The sequence below is a fragment of the Enhydra lutris genome, unplaced genomic scaffold (assembly GCF_002288905.1).
Source record: "Enhydra lutris kenyoni isolate GAN:26980312 unplaced genomic scaffold, ASM228890v2 scaffoldscaffold34, whole genome shotgun sequence".
Lineage (NCBI taxonomy): Eukaryota > Metazoa > Chordata > Mammalia > Carnivora > Mustelidae > Enhydra > Enhydra lutris.
In genome coordinates, this window is record NW_019154118.1 from 17,428,034 (window position 1) to 17,453,933 (window position 25,900).

The window sequence follows — 25,900 nt, forward strand, 5'->3', positions numbered from 1 at the left end:
GAATTGTATTGAGTTTGTGAATTAATTTGGGGATCATTTTCTCTACTTATTCAGATCACCTGTTTTATCCCTTAATAGTGTATAACCTGTCTTTGTAAAGGCCCTTTGAATTTTCAGGTAGATTAAATTCCAAAATACTCTATATTTTCGGTTGGTGCTGTGACCGCACCTGATTTCTAGTTGAATATTGAGGGACGTGGGTCCAGCTACCTGCCGTGGAGTTGAAGATGCGTTCAGCTGAAGTTTTCCTAGAGTTTGCTTTGCCCCAGTTGCCCACTGCCCTTCCTGACCCCTCGGGTGTGCGAGGGCAGGAAGGCGGGGTGGGAGGGGGGGGACATTCTCACTTGAATGATGCCGCCAGGAGGAGGCTGTAGTGGTTTTGTGCTATGTCAACGTAGCTCAGCTCGAATGAAGGGTCCCAGAATTCCCTTCTCTGAGTGACTCTGGATTAGGATTGAGCACAAGAAAAATCCAGGTGAGGTTTCGAAGGCAGAAGGCAAGCCGCAGCCCTTAGTCTACAAAGGTCAGTGCCGGGAACCAGGTGCTGCTGTAGCTCCGACGTGTTGCTGACAGTCTCCTGGCTCAGCTCCGAGGGGCCAGGCTGCTGCTCCCGGTGGGTCTCCCTCTTCAGCGGCTCTGAGTCCTGGGCCAGGGGCTCCCGCTCCTTCTGCCGCCTGTCGAGGTTGGAGGCACCGAGAGGCAGGTGCAGGCTGCAGTCTGTCCTTGCTCTCCTTTGCTTCATGATCTGTGGTGATGTCAGGCCCAGCGTCAGACAGAGGCAACCGCCTTCCATAGACCCCTTTGCCAGCCAACACCAGTGTGGAAAGCTAATTCCTGTGATAAGTCCCAGTTTCGTCTCCCTCAAAGCGGTTCTGCTTTTCCTGATGAAACCCTACAGACACAATGGCTCCGTGCCCTCTAGACCTAGCAGGTGTTTGAAGCCGACTCTTCTCTTGTGGGTTTCTCAGAGGCTCCTATCTGACGGCAGCTCGCTTCCATGGGCCATCCTCAAGCTGCCACCCCTCGCCGGAACTCCCCCTTCATTCCAGTGGGGGCTCACTCTTTGTTGGAGTCCCCTTGCTCTCCCAGGTGCCCGTCTTGTGTAGGATACAAGGTGGCTTGCGGATGGCTCTCTCCTTCCCACTTCCGGTCTAAGGAAATGCAGAAGCATCTTCTGTTCCTGACAAATCCTGGGGCTGCAGGGTTCCCACCCCAGACGCCGTTCTTCCCCTGCCATGAAAGCAACTCGTGGGCCTCGTTCTCTTGCTCTTTAAATATCCTGGGAAAAGCTAGATGCTAGACCCTTGGGATCCTCAAGGTACAAGGGACTCTTATCAAGCTCTTGGAGAGATCTTTGGAAGTACCCCTCAGGGGGCACGCTCTCTTCATGGCTCCTGCTTGGGGTAGGATGGGGAACACTTACAGCAGTTCTCCGCAAATGAAACTACCGTTCAGATTCATCTCTCCGTTCCCACGTTCTCTGTCTTCTGCATCCTCTCTGCGGATCGCAGAGCCTTCTAACTGGTTTTTGAACATCTGCTTTGCCATTTCTACTGAGAGGCTGGCACTTGTGCCCAAATTTCCATATAATACCCTGTGAAGACTGAATGAAGCCCCCCTCCTAGACGGAAATGCTTGCAGAGGAAGAGGGCCACCCCCCTAACCAGGCCTGCATTCTCAGAATGCAGCCTCCAACACTTCCCTTTCCCTGAGGAACTTACCAGAAAGGGCAGTCTGGTCTCCAGGTTGGCTCTCGGGCGAGATCCTAGAGCCACACAGTGTCGGAGCGGGAAGGTGTCACAGAGGTTGCTCGTCCTACTTCTTCATTCTCTGGGGAAGTAGCTGGGGCCCAGAGAAGGGAAGCAATGTGCTCACAGATTGCTTCAAGCCCAGGCTGGAAGGGATTCTGAGTACACACCTCCTTTTTCTGGGACCAGCAGACTCTTAATTCAAGTAGACACCAGCTTTCCTACCTCCAAGAAGACCTGAGTGTGTGCTCAAGGGTCCGGAGGTCCACGGGGAGGCGGGCCTCTAGCAGCTGGTTGTTATGGTACCTAACCAAGCTTCCCTGCATTCCCCCACTTGGGAGGAAGCCAGAGAGTTCGGTCAACCCCTGGTATGTGAGGCTGGTGGTGGGGCTGGAACTGAGCACTTAGGGATCTGGCCCAGTTAGAGGGCATCGACCACCTCAAAATGCAGTTTGAGGGCTAGGCTGCCCCTGGTTTTGTGTACACGCCCATTGCCCGTGGCTCTCAGGCCCAAGCATCTGCGCTGTTCTTCCGTACCCCACCAGCTGGCCAGCTTGGGCTGAGGCTTGCTCTGGAGGCACATCCTGAGCTCCCAGCATTGGGGGCCAGGCCTCTACCCTTCTCAGGTACAGCTGGGCATCATAACAGTTCCCTCCCCTAGCTCTGGGAGGAGGACCCCTTCCCCAAAGAGCAGAGCCTTTGAACAAACTTAGCTGTGGCTAGAATATTCCCTTTGAGTCCACAAGGGCAGAGGGTGGTATGTGACCCAGCTGTGAGGTGTATCATTGTTACTGTGCTGAGTGCCGTGCCAGTTAGCATATGCCGTTCCTCTTCATTCTGAAAGTAATTCTAAGAGAGTGCGATTGAGACTCAGAGTATGAGACTTGCTTAGGGTCAAAGACCCAGCTAGGAGCAACCTCATCCGGGGGACATGAAATTACACTTCTACCAGCAAAAACCAAGAACACAAAAAGCCAACTTTTGGTGTCTTTTTACCCTTTCTTACAAAGGGGTATTGAACTTTTTAACCTCTGGCCATCTTTTGGGGGGAAATGGTGTCACCATATTAACATTTCTCCTGTCACAGGTAAGAGCAAGTATCCTTTCTTGTGTTTGGGAGCTGTTCCGTTTTAGGAACATTTGCCCGTTTCTCAGTGATTTATAAGACATTCTTTCTCCTTTCAGCAAATTAACTGTTTGTAATATGATTTTCACAATTTGTTTTCCAGCTTATCATTTATTTATTGGCTTTGTTTTGCCATTTCCCACCTCACCAGCCCCCAAAATCAGTGAATTTGATTTTTATATGGTTAAATGAATCATCTTAGTGAAATGGGCTCTGGATTTTGGGTCATATTTAAAAAGATCTATCCCACTCTAAGATCGTACTCGTAAGAGTCTCCCATTTTTGTCCCTAGGATTTTATGCTTTTATTTTGTAAAAATGTAAATATGTGATTCTTCTTGAGTTGATTTTGGTGTAAGATGTGAGATTAAGAATCCAGCTTCAGGGGTGCATGGCGGGCTCAGTCTGTGGAGCACGTGACTCCTGATCTCAGGGTTGTGAGTTTGGGCCCCACATTGAGTGTAGAGACTACTTAAAAATTAGGGGAAAAAAAGGAGTACAATTTTTCTTTTTTATTTTCTCTCCAATGGCTACCCAGTTGGCTAAATGCCATTTGTTTTTTTAAAAATTCCTTCTTCCTCCCTTTTGAAAGGATGCCTTTGAGTTTCTTCTGTTCCATTAATCTGTCCATCTGTTCATGCCACATACTATGGTGTTTTAATTATTATGGCCTCGTTGCTTTATAATTTGTTTTAATATCTGGTAAGGCTAATCCTGCTTCTACTACCATTACTCCTCAAAAAATATTTTTGCTAGCAATTCTCATTTATTTCTCAGAGTCATTATTTATTTCAGAATCATCTTTTCAGTTCTGCCCTCCAAAGCCCAAGCAAACAAAAACAAAGAAACAAAACTTAAAAAAAAAAAAATCCCTACTCTGTTGATATGGGGGGGGCAGGATCATACTGAATCTGTGTATTAATGTAAAGAGAGTTTTTCATATTTTCGATGTTAAATCTTCATCTGCAAGTCTTCTGTTGGAGCCTTATGTTGTTTTCTGTTTCTGTTTTTTTTTTTTTCTTCTCGATCTTCTACATTTCCTGGTTTAATTTTGTGTATCTGATCTTCTGTTGCCGTTACAGATGAATTTTTTCCTTCTGCTCTGTTTTCTAACTGATGGTTGTTCACATATATATTTTATTTCGTGCTATTTTATATCATTTCTTTGTTGTTATGATATTCATAAGTGACAATGGGCTATAGTTTCCTTTTGTGCTTTTTGTTAGATTTTGATGTCAGTGTTCTACTATTTTCAAAAAAATTGTATGCATTTGTATGTGCCAAAGGAGTTTACAGAGCATCAGAATGATCCATTTCGTAAAGTTAGTTACAATTCTTCTGTGACGGTCCTTGGGCATGGTGCTCTTTGGGAGGGTGGGGGGCACCTTTGACAATTATCTGTGGTTTTGCACAGCATTAATCTGTTAGAGTATCGCACTTCTCCATGTTTAGTTTTAACAATTTATATTTTCCTGTATACTTATCCTTTTTTCCACATTCTCAAATTATTTTGCATAATGATGAGCAAAATAGTGTCATGTTATGTTTTAAATTTTATCAGTTTCTATGGTTATTTTCCCATTATAATTATTTATTTTGGGTATTTCTGTTTTCTCCCTTTGGCTTGATAATGTTAGCTAATGGTTTATCTCTTTTATGAGCTTTTTTTTTTTAATAGAATTGCCTCTTGGAGATATTTATATTAATTCTACAGTTCTTTAATTTCATTCATTGTATTCTGCTTTCACATAACTAATGTCTTCTTTCTGCTTTGCACAACTTGAGTTTATTGTCTGTTTCCTAACTTCTCGAGTTGCATGCTTAATTAACTTATCTTCATTTTTACCTGTGAACATCCTTCTAGCACAATTTCGACATAACGCTTTCATTGGGATTATTTAAAGGTACTTTCCAATTTCAGCTTTGACTTCCCCTTTGTCCCAAATGCTCTTTAAGGGAAAGAATAAAAATTTCAGAGTGGTCAGAATTTTATTTAAAAGTTCTGATTTTATTTCATTATCATCCCAGCATAGTTTCTGTTTTGTTTGTTTCTGTTTTGGAGAACGGATTGTGGTGGTATTTGTAGACTAAGGTGTTCAATTTTTAAAATTTTGTTTTCAGGGTTTTGAAGGAATTATTTTCAGGATACCAGGATTCCCCCCCGCTCTTTTTTATTTTAAAGGTTTTATTTATTTATTTGACAGCCAGAGATCACAAGTAGGCAGAGAGGCAGGCAGAGAGAGAGGAGGAAGCAGGCTCCCCACTGAGCAGAGAGCCCATTGCAAGGCTCAATCCCAGGACTCTGGGATCATGACCTGAGCCGAAGGCAGAGGCTTTAACCCACCGAGCCACCTACGTGCCCCCAGGATCCCTTTCTTAATTTGATTATTTGCTCCTCTGTATCCTGAATTATTTTGTGTTCACTTCCTCTGGCGTGGGCTGGGTGGCCAAGTGTTATCTCTGACTAATAAAATGCTTCTAGTTCATCTTATGTGTCCTGTAGTTTTACTTAAAGAATGTTGATGTGATGATGTTTGAAATACAAATATTCCCAACTGTTTGATCATCACTGGGGATGGTGATCTCTATCATTAGAACGTTTTCTTCTTTCTAGTTTAATATCCCTCTGTGTCCTACTCGTAGCCCTCAGCTTAAATCTTACCACATCTTAAAATTGTGCTCCTTCCTTTCTCTCTGTTGGTGCTCACCTGCTCTATCTTTACCCATTCCTTTGTTTCCTACCTCTCCAGGTAGTCGTGTTTTAAGAGACATAAGAAATTTGGACCTTATTTTGTGATCCAGTCTGAGAGTAAAAATATTTTAGTAGGGGGTTGCCTGGGTGGCTCAGTGGGTTAAGCCTCTGCCTTCGGCTCAGGTCATGATCTCAGGGTCCTGAGATCAAGCCCTGCATCGGGCTCTCTGCTTGGCGGGGAGCCAACTTCCCCCTCTCTCTCTACCTGTTGCTCTGCCTACTTGTGATCTCTCTCTGTGTCAAATAAATAAATAAATAAAATCTTAAAAAAATATTTAGTAGGTAAAGTGATATGTCTGCGGTTACCCTGATTGTTTTACCTCCCCCTTAAAAGCAACTTGATCTTTTGGGCTGAATGTTCCAAAGGAGTATTTGTCTTTGTAGTCCAGAATATTTACTAGATTTGATCATTCTTTGCTGGTATTTTCCTTTCTAATTGGTAGATTTGCTCTCATACTTTTAAAAAAATTCTTATAAAATATCTTTAAATACCTGTTCTCTTCATAGGGATATGAGTTATATATGTTTGTCTACCTTTCAGACCAACCATTTCTCTATGATCTTGGTTTTCTAACCTTTTAATAATTTCTGATTTTTCTCACTTTCTTCAATTTTGTCCTCCATGTGGCGTCCTATGCTTTCAGCAAGCTCTGTGGTTGGTTTTACATTTTTTTCCCTACTTATTTTCTGAGCTCTGCCATCTTATGACTTATATCTTTTGCTTGCCTTGCCAAATTTTTCCCCCTAAACATTTGTATCTCTTCGTTGTTCTCTTGGTTTGTAGAAGTAGTTGCTTCCTTGAATTTTAAAAATTTCTAGCGCAATATGTTTGTTCATTTCTCTGGTGAGGGTTTTTGTCTACTGCTTATTTTTTTCCTCTGTTCTCTCCTCTTTTGTTATAGTACCTTTATTACAAAAATTCTAAGGTAGTGTCTTTTTGGTTATTAATTCATTTTTTAATGAGGTGACATTTTCCTGGACCAGCTATTGACATGAGTTCTAGAGTGGGGGAGGGAGAGCATGGTCATGCTCTAGGCTACGAGCACTTTCCTATAGGGACATGAGTGTAAGATCTTTCAAGCTTTACTTCTGTCTAGCCAACTGGCAACTGCAGATACACTCATAATGTGGAGTCTCATTACTCTCTCCTCCATTACTAAGAGACTGCTTTCTGCAAATATAACTTTTCTGCATGATTCATCATTGGTCCCACCTTTGCTTTTTCTGCTTCATATCAAAATAGGTTCAAGAAAGTTCCCAATGTCCAGCCCACCATATACTTGTCCTTATTATTCTTAACAAGAGAGTGCGATTTTTTTTTTTTTTTTTTTTACTCTGGAGAATGGCACTTACCTTGGAGGGTGTATTTGGCTAGTTTTACCCAAACTCTGTGCCAGAACTGTTTTCTGTTAGCATCTTTCTGTATCCCAGTTATGTGCTGTGTCTGAGTTTATAGGTCTTTGCTAGCTTTGTCAAAGACAGAGTTTGTTTTTATTCTCCTTGTTGGTTTTTGGTGATTTTCAAGAGAAGTATTTCCTTTTAGAAGGAGAAACAATAACCAGAACTTCCATACATTCTTTATTTTGGTGGTTTGTTTAGCTCATAGCTTCTATTTACTGCTTATTTACTGTTTCTGCTTATTCGAGACACACTAATAACCCTATACCTCAATGCCTATTTCTTTATTTTATTTTATTTATTTATTTGACAGAGAGAGATCACAAGTGGGCAGAGAGGCAGCCGGGGGTGGGGGTGGGGGAAAGGCTCCCCGCTGAGCAGAGAGTCCGACAAGGGGCTCGATCCCAGGACCCTGAGATCATGACCTGAGCCGAAGGCAGAGGCTTAACCCACTGAACCACCCAGGCACCCCACCTCAATGTCTATTTCTATGTGTCTTTTCAGTTTTTACATTTGCTACCAATTGACTGATGCTCTCCCCATAGTTTCCAACTCAAACTTCTGAAACAATTTGATTGGCCCAGCAAGTCACCGTTGTCCTTATTTGGATAGAACTTTTTGCCCTCTTAGTGAAACCTTGAATCAGTTCCTTTCACTGGTCAGGTAGCTGTGGTTGAGGCTCTTAACAACACAGCCGAGTCTATATGGCCTTAGACTGTCTCCTTACCAGGGGAGTATGGGCACAAGGGTTTGTATGGGCAGCCTTAACCCAGGCAATGACTTGAGATTAGGACTGAGTCTGTGGGGTTTGGGGTGAAGCCCCCAAACCAAGCCTGGATAGAACAGTACAAGGTGAGACTGACTATGCAGGGAGGGTGGCGGTTGCACTTGGTCCTCCACCCTTCTCTCTCCCCTCCCTGTTCTGGGATCTCCCCCAGAGAGCAGCAGCTCTCACTGGCTCAGGACCTGCATGGCATTCCGTTGAGTTAACACCTGGGCAGGGCCTAGAAGGGCTGGAGCTTGGGACTGAGGAAATGCAGGAAGTACCGAAGGAGGTGAGGCTAGAGGAAGGACCCAGTTTGGAGGCTGTTGCCCAGCAACCTGAGGGTACAAGTCTGGGAAATTGTGAAGAACAAACTACAATAGTCATGAAGCTGGAAATTTTCAAGACTGGGGACGTATTGGAAGGGAAGAAAGAAGAGGGATGGAGGCAAGAGCCTCTGCTAAGACAGAGCCACAGAACTCAGGTGCTTTTTGGTAATGTGGGCAAGACAGAGAGCAGTCAAAGATGGCACCACTGATGGAAGCCAGGAAGTGGGATGGAGACCTGGAGCAAGAGGGAGATATGGAGCCAGGGGTCAGGGGGAGAATCAGGGAGTACTTTTAGGGTCATCAGCATTGGAGGAGTTCAGGTAATACGGCAAGTTGGTTTGTTATACCAGTGTTCACTTATTATAATTAATATTTTCTCTTCAGTGACTATTAGAAACACTCATGCCAGGCCAAGGCTGCTTGGCCTTTGGATCTGTGCCTATTAAGACTGTCCCTGGAGAGTGGTTAGTGTGATGAATGGGGGACTTGCTCCTTCTCTCCCCCTTCACTGCAGTCTCCTTCTGGCCTCTCTTTCTTCCCGCTGCTCTTACTCCCACTCTGCTCCTTATGCAATCATAAGCTTATAGGGTGTAGGGGATGGAAGGGTAACTTATAGACAATCTAGTCCAACCCTCTCCTTTTACAGAGGAGGAAATGAGGCCCTGAAAGAAGTGACTTTCTTAAAGAGAATGGGTCCCAGAACCCAGGCCTCCTGACTTTTGGTCTGGGGTCCTGTCCAGTATGCTAAACCACTCTCTAACCAGTGTGTGATATTTTCTCAGTATCACTGCTTTGCACAGTGTGTGTGTTCACTGTAGATTTGCATGCCATATTGTCCTAAGGAGTCCTGAAAATAAATATTTTCTTTTTAAATTATTTTTGAGATGGAGGGAGGGCCAGAAGGAGAGGGCAAGAGAAAGAATCTTAAGCAGACTCTGTGCTGAGTGCGGATCCCGACACAGGTCTTGATTTCACGACCCTGAGATTGTAACCTGAGCTGAAATCGAGAGTCAGACACGCTTCCCAGACACCCCGAAAACAAACATTTTAGAGAGATTTCTCTGGAGCAGGTGGCCCAGCCTCTGGTCCTATGAGCATGTGCAACTGTAAGGGAACCCTTCCATCCAGGAGCCCACACAGCCTGTTTATTTTCTCTCTACTCCACGTTCCTCCAAGCAGCCCCTTTCTGGGGGAGAGTCAGGCCTCACCCCTTCTTGCCCAGATTGCAGCAACGAGCTCCCATGGGTTTCTTTTCTCTGGTCTGGTGGCCTCTTGTCTCTCTCTGTTAGGGACAAATTCATACATTGAGGTCTTAAGCACCATTGCTTCAGAATGTGCCCTTATCTGGAGATAAGGTCTTTAAAGGGATGGGGCTGATATTAACATCAGATCACATGGTGGACCCTAATGCGATATGTCTGGTTTCTTTAAGAGAAGAGGAGATTAGGACACAGACAGCATGGAGGGAAGATCAGGTGAGGACACAGGGAGACAAAATGAGGAGGGAGGCCTCGGAAGAAACCAACCCTGGCTGTACCTTGATCTTGGCCTTCTCGCCTCCATGACATAAGTGTTTGTTGTTTAAGCCCCACAGGCTGTGCTTCTTTGTTATGGAATCCCTGGCAAACTCATACACCCTCTTTCCCCTCCGACCAGAGGGAAGTTTCTGGGATGCTATGCTGACCCCTTGCACCTACAAGATAAGGTCTAGCGTGGCCTGTAGTTGATTCGTCATCTGGTCCCTCCTCTCCAGCCTCATCTCTCCCTCGTACCCCAAACCCAACCTCAGCCATCAAGGCCAGAGACGCCACACAGATTCTAGCTGCTCCAATAGACCAGGCCCCTTCACACCACTATGTTTCCCCTCGGAGGGCCCTGTGGTTTTCGTGTCTGCCCGGCTCACTCCCAACCAGCTGTCCAGCCAACTTAGATATTAACCTCCCCTGGGCAGCCTTTCCCAGCTGGTTCCCTTTCCTCTGCACTCGGTACCTCGTTCATCTGTTCTGCACGACTCACACACATACGGTCCTCCCTCTTTTCCTTTCCCTCTTCGAGGGAGTGCATGGTTGGAAAGTCTTACTCTTCTCTTGATCTCTGGGCTGAGGCTGGGCAAGAGGTCTTCACTAAACATTTGTTGAATTGAGTTGAAATTTAGATCTATAGGGGTCATGGGACTATGCTCTAAGGGAATAGAGGGGCCTGGCTATAGCCTGGCTCCGGCCCAGCCCGGCTTTAGTAGGGGTTTCTGCTGTGAGTGTGCAGTTTGCTGCTCAGGACATGAGGCAGGGAGTCTGCGGGCCGCGCGCACAGCACAGCCAGCTGGATGGACGTCTGCGTCCGTTTCTACAGGTAGAGTGATGTGGGCAAGGATGTTTCTGGTTCCTAGTCCTGTCTGTCACGGGACCCAGCACAGTTTAGGAAAGCACCGAACGGGTTTAAAGGATGCTGCCAGGGCAGAGAGTAGAGCTGAGAGTGTTGTCTCTTACCTCAGAGAGGTATGGGCTGGAATCTCAGCTCTGCCACTTAGTAGGGTAAGTTCCTTAATCTTGCTAAGTCCTGTTTTTCTCATCCATCAAATAGGGAGAGTAACACCCAGCCACTAGTGGTATTGAGAGGATTAAATGCAATAACCTCTCTTTAACAGTTACCTCCCTGCCAGCCTGCTCTCTTTACCCACATCCATCAACCCGTCCGTGCATCCACTCCCCCCATCTATGGATCCACTGACCCATCGATCTCTCTGGTGCTTTGTCCAGTCCCAGGCACATACGAAGGCTCCGTAGATGTTAGTTTCATAAGCAGCAGTGGGAATATTTTCTTCGCTTTCCTCCGTTTCAGTGACAGGGTTCAGAGGGGGCGGGGGGCTTTTCCCAAGACTGTTCAGGTTTTTGACCTGTGCCTTTACCTCCACCACAGGTCCAGAGGAGTAATAATAATAATAATAATAAATAGCAGCTGCAATTGTGCAGTCTGTGGGGCACCTGGTAGCTGAATGCTCCCTGTTCACCATTATATGAGATGCACCAAGAAATGCACTCAGCCCCATGGCAGGAAGACCCTGGCATCCAAAGGGGAGATGATGAGAGCAGTGGGGGCAGGGGTTCCACATCCCCAGCCCAGCTGCGGTTCCTCTGGTCCGTCACGTTGGACTCTCTTCCTTGGCAGGAGGCCTGAACATAGAGAGCTCGTTCATCAGCCACCTGAGCTCTTAGGGGTGTTTGACCTTGAGGGTCCTTTTCCAGGGCTTGGAGAGGTGGCTGGGACCCTGGGCACACTCTCCCCACCAGCTTTTCCCAGTACCTGCCTGCTTTGCGGAGGTCGGCTCTCCCTGGCAGCCATCCCAGGCAGACGGCCCCTCCCGTGTGCTATCCCAGAGGGCCATGTCCACGTTCACGGACCATTGGGTGCAGGCTGCTGCTCTCTCCTGCCTAATTGCCGTTGTCCTTGTTAACACCCTCCCTCTGCCTTCACGCCTCACACCCACCCACCGCTCTGGCTCCCCCAAAGAGTGCCTCCTACTTGATGAACAAGATGTAAGTATACAAGTTATTAATCTTCCTACCAAGGCAATTACAGCCCCGCAAAGTTCCTCCTTGGCCACGTTGCCTCTTCTATGACAACCTTATCAGGTTAGCAATTTCAGATCTGCATTAAGTGTTCAGAAATCAATTTTCAGCTTATTTTGTGTTGCAAAGTTTGCCATGCCTGAAACTGCACTGCTAATTGAACAAGAGCAATTGATGTTTTAGCAGTAATTAAAGATGGTAATTATGACCAAATCTCCCCCATGGCCCTGCCGTGTTTGCTTTTGGACCTGTCAGAATGGCGGGCAGGCCAAATCCATCTTAATAAAGTTGGCATTTCGGAAGTCCCCCCAGAAATAGTGTCACCTTCAGGGTGGGGATGATGGAGCCATGGGGAGCCAGGGGGACAGCATATTTGGGGCTGTGGGGTGACCAGTTAGCTGGACAGTCAGAGAGTCATCGGGTGGGAGCAGTTTGGCCCTCTGAGTGGTTTTCGAGGGAAGGAATGGATGAGGTAGGGTGAGCAGACTTGGCATTGGCTAGTTTGAATAATTTCACTGGGCTCTAGGGCATCAGGGTTGTTCCTAGTTGCTTGGTACCTGGCCCTGCGGTGATTAGGATAGAGTGCTAGTGACCTGGAGTGGAAGAGGGCCCCATAAAGGAGCCAGTTGCCGTATGGGCTCTGGATTGTTGTGTTTGCATATGACAGGTGGTTCTACGTGTTTGCTATTTCTAGGAATTAGCTAGTGCTGGGAGGTGCAGTACCGCCAGTGTTAGCAAGGCAATAATAATCGGATGTCAAAGCACCAGAGTAACAAAACATGCTGCCTACATGCTTGGACTGGGCGTGCTGGATGCCCCATGGGCTGGGCTTCAGAAAAGGAGTGCCATGCACTGCTATTAGTCTACTGTTTTATAGGGAGAACATGAGAGCAACTTTGCAAAACAATGTAAACATGGTGCCAACTGCTTGAGGGAATGCACACCAGAGCTGGACATGCCAACTGCCTGCCATTATAGCTTCTGGAAACCCAAGAGGAGCCCCCGACCTCATCCAGCTCGTGGCAAGGCAGTCTAGAGAGAGCCATTGGGTCATTCAGTGGGCATTCCTATCTGCATTTCCATGATGCCTAGGACACAGTGCCTGGCCGCGGGGGCTTTATAGTCCAGTAGGGAAGGGAGAGCGGTAAGCAAATGATAAGAAGTACAACACAGTGTCATGGCATAGCCATGCTGGGTTTATGGGAGCACTGAAAATGAGCCCAGATGGGTGAGAGAGGGGTTCCTGGAAGCTTGGTCTTTAAGGCTGAGTAGATGTCAAACCAGTTGAAGCTGGAGGGTCCTGCTGAGGCAGAGGGGCTCAGCCTGAGCCATGTCATGGAGGTGTGAAGCATTTCAGAGACACACTGTCTGGTGGCTTGTAGAGTGACCCCTAGATCTTTCTAGAAAGGCTAGAGGGATTCCTTGGACAACCGCTCTCCCCATTCTTGTACTTGGTCACATATAGCAGGTCAGTGCAATTGAGCAGAGAGCCTGGCTCATGGCCAAATGATCCCCACAGCTCTGTGCTCAACACTGCCTCATCCCAGCCTCTGCCTCAGTGGGGTTGGGAAGAAGCAGGCTCGGGTTGGTGGCAGCCTGCCTGGAGCAGTTTTGGGCAATGCTGTGAAACTGACTCTCCCAGAGAAGAGAGCAAGATAAGCAAGATCTCTGGCTATGGAAATGTCCACTGGTCCCCGCTGAGCATGCAGCCTGTCCTGGCTACAGGGATGTGTGAAAGCATGGTTACTGAGGCACCAATCACACACACAGACCTGTGGAAACACACACGCACACGTAATAAATATATACACACCTGAATGTGAGCACACTGAGCAACAGAGGTCCACACAGGTACAGGCACAGCAATATATGCAGATATGCCTGAAGTCACGTGCTTATGTGTGTGCCCTGAAACCCCACCCACGTGTATGCCATTTGCGTACATGCCCAGGCACCCAGGGTGGACATGTGTGCACACGCTCAGCCCTAATGGGAACGTTTGCCCTCTGGTCCAGGTGGCATCAGTTTAAAAAACGAGGTAATTTGGGAGCCAGACAGGTCTTCAATCAGAGGGCTTACCTATTCCAGGGGAGGCAGTGGGGGTGGGGCGGGGAGTGAGTGCAGAGGAAGGGGTGGGAGAGGAGCTGAGTCTGGTTCTTCGGTTTCCTCCCGTAGCCTGGTTAATTGAGTTGGGGGGGCATGTTTCAGCCCTTCAGACAGGTCCTCCCCAGTCTTCAGACTTTACATCGTCAGTCTCTTCCCTGGCAGGGTCAGGCCAGGCTTTACTGATGGCCACAAAGCTCTGGCAGCTGTAATGGGAGGTTCTGGTTCCTCCTCCACGATGATGGGGAAATCAGGTCAGAGAGTTTTTGAGTTCAGAGATCCTTTTGCTCAACACTTGCATTGTCTAGATGAGTAGGCAGAAGCCCAGAGGGGACAAGTGACTTGCCCAAGGTCACGTTGAAGGTGTGTGAGGGTGTACCTCCCTATAGCCCCTCCCCATGACTGTGAGGTCCCTCTTGAGCAAACCGTACAGCATGGGCTGGAGGAGACTCTCAGCGTCTGCCGAGGCTTGGGGACGTGTGCCCGCTAAAGCTTAGATTCTACTGGCCAGAATGACACCCCTCGTAGCACACCTTAGCACAAGCTGAGGGTCTGTGACTATGCGCCCAGCCCCTTATCCCCAGACACCTCCACCTCGCTCCTCCGCGGCAGCCTGTGTTTGGGTTCCTGTTTTAAAAGCTCTTCACTGGTAGTCCTCTTCTCTGTCCCTTCAGTATCGTCGCTTGAGTCCTATTTCCTTCCCCTGGTCAGCACCAGCTCCTGGCGGACAGCAACCTTCCCTCTCCGCAAGGACCAGCACCTCCTGTTACTACAGCTTACACGCCTCTCATTTTGGTGCCTTGTCAGGAAAGGAGAGAATAGCTGGTCATTTCTTCCTTATGTTTCCTGATCCTAATCCTTCAGGCACGTCCAATCTACACACACAAACCTTGCAGGAACTTTCTAATCTTTGGCTTCTCTAGGAAACAGTATCAATGGGGAAGGTGTTGGCAGGGCTGGGAGAGTCAGCCAGAGGGCTGGTTTCTCAGCACAGAGCTGATTCTTGAACCTTGATGGGGCGCTGTGCCCTTTCTCAGGTGGGGTTACTGTGCAAGACCCTTGCAAGACTGTGTGTGCAAGGCCTGTTTAGGCAAAGTTGGGGGGATGGGAGGCCAGGTCAGCACCCCAGGACCCTGTGTGCCCATAACTTCTGGGTTTATCAACCACTGAACATCGTCTATCACCTTGGACCCCCACAATCTCCCGAACTCCACTCTCTCAGCCAGCCTGTGTTCCTAAAGCTCCTTCCCTGGATGGGTGATTGATTAATTGATTTACATATTTATTAAAATGTATTTTAGTAGCGTCTTTGCCTTTGATGCCAAATCTCATTTCCTATTGTGGGGCCGCTGACAGCCAGCGTTGTAAATGCAAAGACACTTTACAAAACAATTTAAATAGCAATTGCCACCAGCTTAAAAATGAGCAAAACAGACAAATAAAATACTGATGAGGAAATTGGCAGCTTCAGGACAAGGAGGGCCAGGGGTTTCTGAGCAGCCAGCAGCTCTGGGTGCCTGGATGGTAAAGGCTGTGTAATTGTGTCTTTGGAATGGCCCAGATTTTAGGTGTGGATGAAGGGAGGTTAACAGTCGCTGCTCAGGGAGCAACAGTACCTTGCCCTTAAAGGCAACTTGTCTTCAGGGAAGCAGAGCAGAGGGGACTGAGCAGAGGGGACTATTCAGAGGCAGGGAGCAGTGAGGGCTCAAGCCCCCGATATTTGCCCTCTAGTCTCAACTTGCGAGGTTGTGTCTGCTTGCTCTAGGGAGCAGTCTGGGCACAGAGGCTGGCCTGAAGATGGGAAACCAGCAGGCAGCTTGTTCTTGTCCAGCCAGTGGAGCGGGAAGAGTGTGGACAGGAAATCTAGTCTCTGGATCCTGGTCCCAGCCTGGCCCAGCTGTGCGTCTTGGGCAGGTTATGTTCTCCCTCAGGGTTTCCGCTTTCTCTGCAGCTGGCACTGTGCTAGAAATCCAGGAACACTAGCCTGGGAGCTAGTCCTGCTCTCCATTTCCTGGCTGTGTGACTTCATGCAGGTTGTGTTCCCTCTCTGGGCCTCATCTGTGGTGTGAGAGCAAAGGATGTGATGCTTTGTGAATCCTCTTTTTTTTTTTCTTTTTAAAAAATCTATGATTTGGTAGGGGTCCATGATACTATGTGGTCCCACTGTTGGTCTGATTGTAGAGAGGGAAAGAGGGGAAGTTGAGTGGGTGTGTGGTGGGAGAAGCAGCCTGCCCAACAGGAAGCCAGGACCAAGCCAGCATTTGGAGCAGGACGTGATTGCTTTGCCCCTGAGAAAAGGCAGAGATGAAAACTGTCAGAAAAGAGGCCCAAATCTCCAAAGGTGAGTCAGAGATTACTCACCCTTCTCGTCTTTTATCCATTACTGTCCTCTGGTTGCTTTGCATCTCCCTGCTTGTGCCTTCTCTGTCTCCATGGTGTCACTTCCTCCCCATCTGTGGAGTTGGCCCCCAAGGCCACTCCTGATGCTGCCTTTTCCTGCTACTAGATTTACTTCCTGCATGAGCTCATTTTGCAGCTATCCTCTCTTTTTCGAAGACACTCAGATTTTCATTTCCAGCCTTGACCTCTTACCAGAACTCTAGTGTCATAAATCCAGCAGCCTGTAGGACATCTCTCCTTAAATGTCTTGCTGTCACCATAAAGTGTCTAAAACCACTTTCCACATCTTCTCTCACAAACCACTGCTTCCCCCTGTGACCCCTAGTGGCCACCGCCTTCTTCTTCTTCTCCTTCCTCTTCTTCTTCTCCTCCTCCTCCTCTTCCTCCTCCTCCTCCTCCTCCTTCTTCTAGATCATTCTTCTCACTTTAGTTTCTTATATACAGGCAGCTATCAAAAGAAACCTTTGTATGGTGTTTATAGTTTTTAAGGCATCTTTCCGTGCATGGTAATATTTCTTACAGCAAGTGTGCATTGAGAAGCTATTATCTGCCATGGGCAGGGTGAAGGAGTGAACCAAGCAGCCACAGCTCCCTGCCTTCATAGGGCTTAGGTTCCCATGGTTTCTCTCTGCCCCAGGCCTCTGAGTGGGCTGCCTTGTTCATGGACAGAGAAACCATGCTTTACTTGTCTTGGGAAGCTTCCAGAGACTTTAAGCACAGATTTTAGTTCAAAACACATGATCCGGATTTTTTTTCTTTTTTCCTTTTTCTTTTTTTTTTTGCCCAAAATGTGGGAAGCACTTTGTCTAAGCACGGCATGGTTCTGAACACTGAGGGTTTGAGGATGGAGTCCCAGCCCTTAAGGAACTTGTAAACTGGAGGAACAATGTATCCACAGGGACTTAAGCAGCAAACCAAAACAATCAGCAGGATATCTGCAGGAGGGCCGTCTGTTCATTCGGGGGTTCGTTCAGTGAACAGGTAATTATTGAAGACCCCGGATGTGCCAGACACTGTGCTGGTTGCAATGAATGGGGAGAGAAAAGAAATAGTCCCTGCCCTCTAGGAGCGCATGCTCTGGTGGAGGAGAAAGACGCATGAACAAGGATCCGCGCAGAAAGGGCCAAGGGAGGCAGGAAGTGTGAGAAGCTGCTGGGACAGAGCTGCGGGGCCAGGGGTAGGGAAGGCTTCCTGGGGAAGGGAATGGCTGAGCGGGCCTCTGAGGGTGAGCATGCCTTCATCAGCAAGTGGAAGCCACGTGGTCGGTGGGGCAGTTCAGAGCAACAGCACACGGGCACTGCACTCCGGTGCCCGAGAGGTCCGGCAAGGCTGGGATGTAGGAAGGCTTCAGTGTCAAGTGAGTGCGAGTCCCTGTACAGGCAGATGACCTCTGCTGAAGAGAGAGCTCTTCTGGAGAGATTGGCACAGGCTTCCTGGAGGAAGTGGCCTTGAGCTGCACGCTGAAGGGTGAGGAAGATCTGGACAGGTGGGGATGAACGAGGAAAGCTCTGAGAGTTCAGGGGCTCCCCTTGCCCTGTGGCAGCCAAGCCCTCCATATTCTGGCCCCAGCCCACCTTTGGCTTTCTTTCCCAGAGCCCCTTACGCATAGCATACTCTGCCCTGGGCAAGAGGGGGTGGTGTATAGTTCCCACGCTTTCTAGCAGCACCCCTCAGGCAGCCCCCTCCTCTTGCAGGAGGCTTCTCTGTGTTTCTGCATGTCAAGATCATAACTATTCTTCAAGATCAGGGATTCACAGACCTCATCTTCCATGAAGCCTTACCCCTCCCCCCCAGTGGGCAGTCTCTCTCCTGCTGAGTGTGCCCAGCACTTTCCTCTGACAGCCGTGGCTCTTCTCTGTGGCCTGGCCCATACCAGCTACCCGTACCCTGGTTCTTTAAGGCACATCTCACCTCTTCTGCTGGATGGCAGGGTGGGGCTTCTGCCAGTCATCCCTGTAGTTTGCCCGGGGTGGTTGACAGAGAGAACCCCGGATGCTGGAGGCCATAGTGAGCCAGGGTGTGGGGATGGGAGCTGAGCCTGGCATGAAGGGCCTCGGGGGGCACTTGGATCCCTTGGCTCAGATCCAGGGAGGGGAGTAACCATGCCTTAATTGTTACAAATGGGTGTGAACTCTTCTTACCTGCACAGTACAGTTAATGTGTGGGGAAGATACTGCACTGGGCAGCTCTCATGAGGAAAGCCACCTCTGAGAGTGGGGAAATGGGGTCTCATCTGACAGGTGAGGCCTTTCCTTGTGTGCTAGTCAACAGCCACCATTTGATCTGCCTTGGTGGGCCCAGTGGTGGCCTTGTAGCCTGGAATCCAGCCCCAAGTGGATAGCCCAGCCACGTAGGGAACTTCGTCCCTGCCTCTTTTGGTTTTGTCTAATGAGCAAATCATTCACTCGCTGACTCATTCATTCATCCAACGGTTGACTAATGAGAGCGCCTATGCAGGTGCCGAAGTACGGTAGGAAATCAGGTGGTACTTGTCACTTACATTTGCTGTCATTATTAAATTTTTGCTTTCCCTGAATCTTAAGAAAAGTCTTTGTTTAAATGCCTGTCTGCCTCAGCTGTGCCGTGGCCAGGGGATGCGGGAGCAAGGCTGGGCTGGAGTTTGAAGTGCAGGGAGGCAGGGGAGTCCCAGGGCACCAGGGGACCGTGAAGGGGGTGGGGGAGGTGGGGAGGTGGTAGCCCTTAGAAGGGTGGAGGTCAACTACTTCGTTTGCCTGCCCTCTTGTCAGAGATGCTACTTGCCAAGCTCTCCTCTGCCAAACCCCTAGGCACTTTGGGTTTGATTTTCGCAAGGGTCCTTTCTTTTCAGGAGGCGGTGTCGTGGCGTATTGAAAACACAGGTTCTGAGGTGGCACACCTGGGTTTGCCTCTTCCCATTCGCCACTTCCTGAAGCTCTCTGAGCTGACATCTCCCTCAGGGGGTGGGTGTAAGAATGACCATGATTGTGTGTGACCAGCTAGGAGCCAGTGCATACCATAGTGAGGGTTTAATGAGTGACAGCTGTCGTTGTCATTACACAGAGGTGCCAAAGACATGGGTTCTCTGTTGTCAAGCAGGAGGGAGAAGTAAAAATGCAAAAGGAAAAGTGCTGTCTTTTATTCATGTAGGGCAGGTGGGTTTGTGTACTCTGCTCTCCTCGGCGCACCCTCCGGTGGCCTAGTCTCGCACGGCTTAGTCAGCTTAAGTTCAGGCTGGGGACTGAACACAGTGAAGGAGCTCGACGGCCAATGGGAGGCTTGAACCCTCAACCTTGTCTTTGTTCGAATCACGGCACATGGAGCTGGTACACAGCCCTGATACCACCTACCCGTGTGGGCCTCCCTGAGTATGAGGCGCCTCATAAGGAGTAGGCGCGGGGTGGCTGAAGTTTCGCAGATGACCCCCCCACCCGAAGAAGGCCTCCCCAGTCTCCTCTCTCCAGAGTCCCAGGGTGGAGCTCCCTCCTGCTCCCTTCCCCTGGAGCGCCATCCATGGCCGTCCCCATGGCAACTGCAATGGGGACCCAGTTGGGGGGATAAGAGAGGGATGAAGGAGAATAATCAAGAATTACTTGTTTGGGAAAAGAAAAAAAGGAGTGGAGAGGGAGAGTGGGAGGGAGAAAAGACAGGAAGGCAAGTAGAGACAGAGGGGAGAGAAAAAGCAAGAGAGAGAGAGGGAGAGAGAAGAGAGTCTTTTCTTTGGGGAAAAATGGAAATTTAATCAGATCAGTTTTTATAGTGCAAATAGAAAATCAGTTTTAATAAAGCCAAAAGGAAATGCAAAACAGCCGCTTGAGATGGAGATTGTGTTAAACAGACAGCTCTTTAGGAGCGGCCGAGTCTGGGATGTTTATTGTGCACAGACAGAGCAAGGAGGGGGATTTCTGGCTGAATTTCAAATAGACATTTGATTTGGCTTTGGGGGTGGGTGATGAGCCCCTCCCTGGTCCCCTCCTCCCTACACTCAGGCCCATCTGTCCAGGGAAGGAAGTCTCCCAAAATGCTAGAGAAAAAGAAGGGAGGGGTGCAAACATGGGGGGGCACCAGCCTGACCCGGAGCAGGAGGAGTCACCCTCCCCTTCCATTGGGGTGTGCTCCCCGCAGGTCTGGTCCACTCTGCCTGCCCAGAGACTGGACTCTGCCCTCCGTGAACACACCCACTGTTTTCAGCTCCTGATTCTTAATTATAGTTCTGGCCCAGCTCTTGGTTTTATTGCTTTCATTTATTATAAAAAGACCAGTGTCTGTTTTTTTTTTTTTAAAACGGCATTTGGGTCAAAACCCGTTTAAAAGCAAAAACTAGGTTTTTTTTTTAAAAAAGCCAAAATTTATCACACTTAAAAAAAAAAAAAAAAAAGCAAGCCTTCGATGGCCTATTAGAAAATTTCCCCCCCTTTTCCCAGAGTGACATTTTAGTAAAAGGCTTTATTTTTCCCCTCAGCTTTCACAAAGCCATCGCCTTGAAAAAGAGAGAGAGGGGGGAGGGAGAATGAGCCGCAGAGCACTTTTGAGGCTGTTCCATAAAATATATGGAGAGGGCACAGAAGATAACAGGATCTGTCCTAATGGGGCTGTTAGCTCAGGAGGAAAAGAGGGGCCTTTGGCACGTGTTTGTCAGCTGTTATTTTTGTAATTAGAAGAGAAACTGCACTTTACATTTCAGAAACGCGGCGATTTGAGGCTGCAAGGAAGATGTCCGGTCTGGGCCAGGAAGATAGGTTGGGAGGAGTGGGGGGTGGGGCCAGACTGTGGGGGTGGGGCCCTGCTGGTGGTTCCTGGGGTTAAGGAGCTCATCTGTCACCTTTGAAGCTGGCTCATAAGGCGAGAGGAGCCCCGCAGGTCACCCCTCCCTCAGTAGGCTCCTCTGTCCTCGCTGTCCCCACCCCGTATTCATGGAAGCAGGTGAAGTCAAACTGTGGGCCCAGTTCTGTGATCGTTCTGTGGCCCGGGAAGCCTCTGACTCTGCTGGGACTAGGACAGGCGCTACGGAGGAGGAGCCATTCTGAGGGCCCAGCCCTAAGCTGTTTGCAGAGTTGGCCCTGGAGAGGAGGGCTGGTTCCTGCTCCTCCAGAGTGGGTGGGTGGGGGAGGAGGAGTGGCCTGAGGCTAATTTCCAAAGGCGAGGGGATCAGGTAGAGGAAGTCAGCGGGCACCAGGAGGCTTCCCTCCCAGACACCTTGAGCTTCGTGCCCTTCTTGGCTGCCATCCGATCGTCCGGGAAGGCTGCTGCTCCGTTCCTCCTCTGCCTCTTTTTCATCTGTTTTTCTCCCTAGTGATATTTCTCACCGCGTCCTTTTGAACAAAGACAGCTTTAACTGTTATCAGCCACCTCCCTTTGTTCTGACCCTGAGATCAGGGCTTCAGAGGAGTGTGGCTCCTCGTGCTCTGCTGTGCCCTGTCTGCTGCCTCAGGGTGGGCCTCCTGTCCCTGGCACTGAGCACCTGGTCCAGCAGTGGGGCCACACCTGACATCTGCTGCCATGAGAGCCAAGGAGAGCAGCAGGAGCTGGAGGAGCCTGGGCCACTGAGCTCAGGGGCCTAGTGAGCGAGTGCAGGGGGGCTGGGCTCTGAGAAACCAGAGAAAGCTGGTTTCGAACCCAGAACCACCGTCTGCCATGGGGCGGGGGAAACTCAGGAAAATTCTTGGACTTCTCCAGCCTTCAGTTTTCTCATCTGTAAACTGGCAGAGGCTTGTCAGGGGGATTAAATCAAATGGTGACTGCAAAGCTTATGCCCCAAAGCTCAGGACTCAGTAGGTGTGAGCCTGCCTCCCCCACCTGGCTGGGAGGCCCGTGGGAACCAGCCGCCTGGCCTGTTCTGCTTCTCAGAGGGAAAGGTGTAGGCTCAGCAGGGCAGCCCATGTGCCACTGGAGCTGGGACTAGAAGGTCTAGGACACCCAGTCTGATGTCACTTCTGTCCCCTGATGGCGTCTCTCAACTCCCCGGGGCCCTCTCGGGTGGGCCATTCCAGTTCTCCAGGCCATGGTTTCCCCATCCCAGATGATCTCTGGTCCGGTTCGAAAAAGTCCAAGTCCTGTGAATCCATTCTGGAACTCTGAATGCTTAGATCTGTACATTGAAACGATGCCCAGAAGCCGAATGGGTGAGCTGTGTTTGACCCTTCCCTGCAGACCTCATGGACTTGGAAAACCCAGCCTGGAAGACAGGTGTCACGGTGTTGGAGGACTGCAACTCTCAGGTCCCAGGTAGGAGGCACAGAGTGGGGTCCCAAATCGGCCCCCTCACCAGCAACTACAAGGTTCCCCAGGATGCAGGACTTCCAGTGCTGAAAGTGAGGAGGTCCAGGCAAAGTAGGGTGAGTTGGGAGCCTTAGGACAGGGCTCAAATATGATTCTGTCCTTCTTAGTTGGTGCCCTACTGTGGACAAGGCACAAGGACACAGTAATGACAGAAGCAACCCTTACCTGGAGGGTGCTCAGAGCACAGAGGAGGAGCGGCATGACGGGCAGATGAACTGCCCTCCAGTGTGCGAGGAGGGGGCCTGGAGAGGGGGAGGTGAACTCTGGTTTGGTGGTGATGGGGGCTAGTCAGGAAGGCTTCCCAGAGGAGGTGGTAGTTGAGGTTTTGAAGGCTGAAGAGGTATTTGCAAGGCAGAGGAGAGGGAATGCTGGAGACGGAGCTCAAGAGGCAAAGCTTGCAGAGCTATAAGAGGACATTTAGTTAAGCTCTGGCGCGAAATGGTGTGTGATGGGCATGGCAGGGCAGGAGGCTACAGAATGGAAATGTACCCTCTCCCTTTCCTTGCCACATGGGACGGGGTGGGATGTTTGGAAGGAAGGAAGTCCTCAGGACCAGGGAAAGGTTGGGATGCCCTCTCCACTTCAGGATGGAGACATAATTTCTCCAGAGTGTCCTGGTTCCATCTCAGCCTTCCAATGCCTAGGACAATGTTACAGAGCTCCCCATGCCAGCGCTGCTTGGCTCCCTGGCATGGCTGGGTGCCTGGCCCGTGGCTGGAGGCCAGTGGCCCAGAGCCCAGGGAAGCCAGCTAGTGACAGGATAGAGTTGTCCTGACTTTGGCCAGGCAGACCCGTGGGCTCTGACCCAGGCCGCGATCCCTTCAGGACCTCCTCTTAGAGATATTTAGCTCTGTAAAGAGGCAAAGACGCTTTTTTACCAGTATCCCTGTGCTCTGTGCTCCCTCACCTCAGTCACTGGCACAGGAATCCGAGGACCTAGCTGCTTTTGGGGGGCTGAGCTAAGCCAGCCGAGCAAGGCTAATTCCAATTCATCCGCCCCTGCAGTCAGGGGGCCTGGATGATTAAGAGTCAGATGGTGAATGCTAGACCTCCATCTGAAGATCGAACCTAGGGATGGGACTGTCTGATGAATTTATCAGTGACTTTAGGCCAGCCACGCTCACTGCCGTCACCCCTGTGGGAGAGAATGTGTTGTCTTGGTCTACCTCAAATCCCTTCTGGAGTAAAACAGAGTATTACAACCAACCAGCCAGTCAGCCAACCAGTCGATCAACCAGGAGATGTTGACCAGCAGCACCTCACAGGAAGGAGGCCCAGGTGTCAGGGGGGCCCAGTGAGGACCGGGATCTGGCTCCATTCACAGCCCACATCTTTTTTTATGTGCTGGTAGTACACTTGGCTTTGGGAGATTTGCTGTCAGAGGTTCCCACACTTGTTTCTCCTGATCCACAATTGTTTACCAATGATAATTTTGGGGGCTCAAGGCTGGAAATAGATCTATATGGGTACTTAAAAAAATGGACCAGATAAAGATAGTGATGACAACTATAATAAGGTGTGTGTGTGTGTGTGTGTGTGTGTGTGTGTGTGTGTGTGTGTGGTTGTGGGGGAGCACATACTTGGACCCCATTGTGGCAGGTGTGAGGCCCACCCTGGCCCTGTCTCTCAGCTACATCCCCTTCCTCCCTGTGCAGGGGGTGGGGGTGGGGGGTGGGGGAGAGGCTGAGGAGAGTTGGGGGGAGACACCTGTCCACCCAGGACTTATAATTTTCTGTTCACTTAGTAGGTCTCCCCAGGAGTGTGTGAATTCCTTGAGATAGGAGGCCTCTTTTTTTTCTTGTCTTTGTATCCCCAGGGCCTGGCACAAAGTAGAAACTCAATAAATGTTAGTTGAATGAATGAATAAACGTTTGAATAACAGAACTACCTGCTCTAGCGACCTCTCTCAGGATTATTGGGAGGATCAAATGAGATAATGCACATGAAAGCACTTTGTAAATTGCAGAGCTCTATACAAATGCAAATCATTCACAGCTTTGGTGGAAATTATTATTCAAATTATTATTATTATTTTCACTGTGAAGGAGGACGGGAAGGAGAGGGCAGTGGGATCATTCCCTGGTGGTGGAAGCCAGGGCTCCAGCAGCCGGCACTGGCGCATTACTCCAGAGCCTGCCTTCCTGCCCCTTAAATCCTCCCCGAGCTCTGGGCTACCTCCCCTGGGGGGCGGGGGGGCCTGACAGCAGCTGCCTGGGCTGGGGCAAAAGTTGCTGTTGGAATCCTGCCCAGTGTGGGGACTGAAGCTACAAGCACATCTCACCCTGAACAAAATGAATTAAACGCCAAGCTCGAAATGAAAAAGGTTTTCTTTTCTCTGCTGTTTTCCTTTCTTTTCTTTCTGTTTTTTTTTTTTTTTTTAAAGTAGAAAAGGTGGTGTGCTAGAAACGGGGTGCTAGCAGAGAGAGAGAGAGACAACGGGGCACCCCAAAACCCACAGTTCGCCGGGTGTCCAGGCTGAGCTCAGGTTTGCAATGCTGTTACCCCGTCTCTTCAACCCCTGGCCTACGGGAGGGAGGGCTAGCCGGCTGGGCAGCCAAGAGACTCAGAGCAAAGGCGTGATTGATAATTGGCGACTGTAATTCTATAATTCATCTCCCTGCACCGCAGTGAAATTAAAAGAGTTTAGGTTCCCAAGCATAATGATCATCAATTAAACGCCGGGGAGATTTAGTGTCCGCATTTGAATTTTGTTTTATTTATTTAAATGTCTCTTTGGCGGGGGAGGGGAGTGTCGGGAGCGGGAGAGCGGGGAGCCAGGGGCTGGGGCGGGCGGGAGGCAGGTGCCAGGCAGGGTTCTCCCGGGCGCGGGCCGCGCGGGGCTGCGCGGGGGCGGCGGAGGGCGGAGCGCGGTGCGCGGGGCAGCGGGCTCCGCGAGACAGGGGATCCATCATCCCGGGCCTAATCAGTTAATACTGATAAATTGCCAGCAATAACTGCCAATTGCGCCGCCGTTCTGGAGCTGCCAGTTCATTCATTTAGGGAGTGCGGCGGCCCGTCGGAGGGAAGCGCTCCCGGGCCCGCGTCTTTCCCGCCTGTGCCCCGCGGGGCGGGGGCGCATCTGGCGCGGGCGGAGGGCCCCGCCGACACCTGCCCGCGACCCAAAGCGGGCAGAGGCCGGAGTTAGGGTGGCGGAGGGCTGCGGGTCTGACTCTGGCCCCGGGCGAGCCTGGGCGGCCCGTGGGAGGCCTGCCTGGTTCTCCCGCCCGCGCTGGTACGCAGACGGCACCCGCTTCGAGGCTGCGTCTCAGACGGAAACGTCTCCGGCTAAGCGGTGGGATCTCCTTGCGCCGGGCGAGAGGAGGCCGCAGGAACCAGGCTACTTCTGGCGGCCCTGCCCTGCCCCGCTCCCCGCGCTGTGGGACTCAGTAGCCATCTCCGGAAAGGAGGGGCTGGGCTGGGCGGCCTCTAGGGGTCCCTCTAGCTCTGTGGCTTGACGGAAG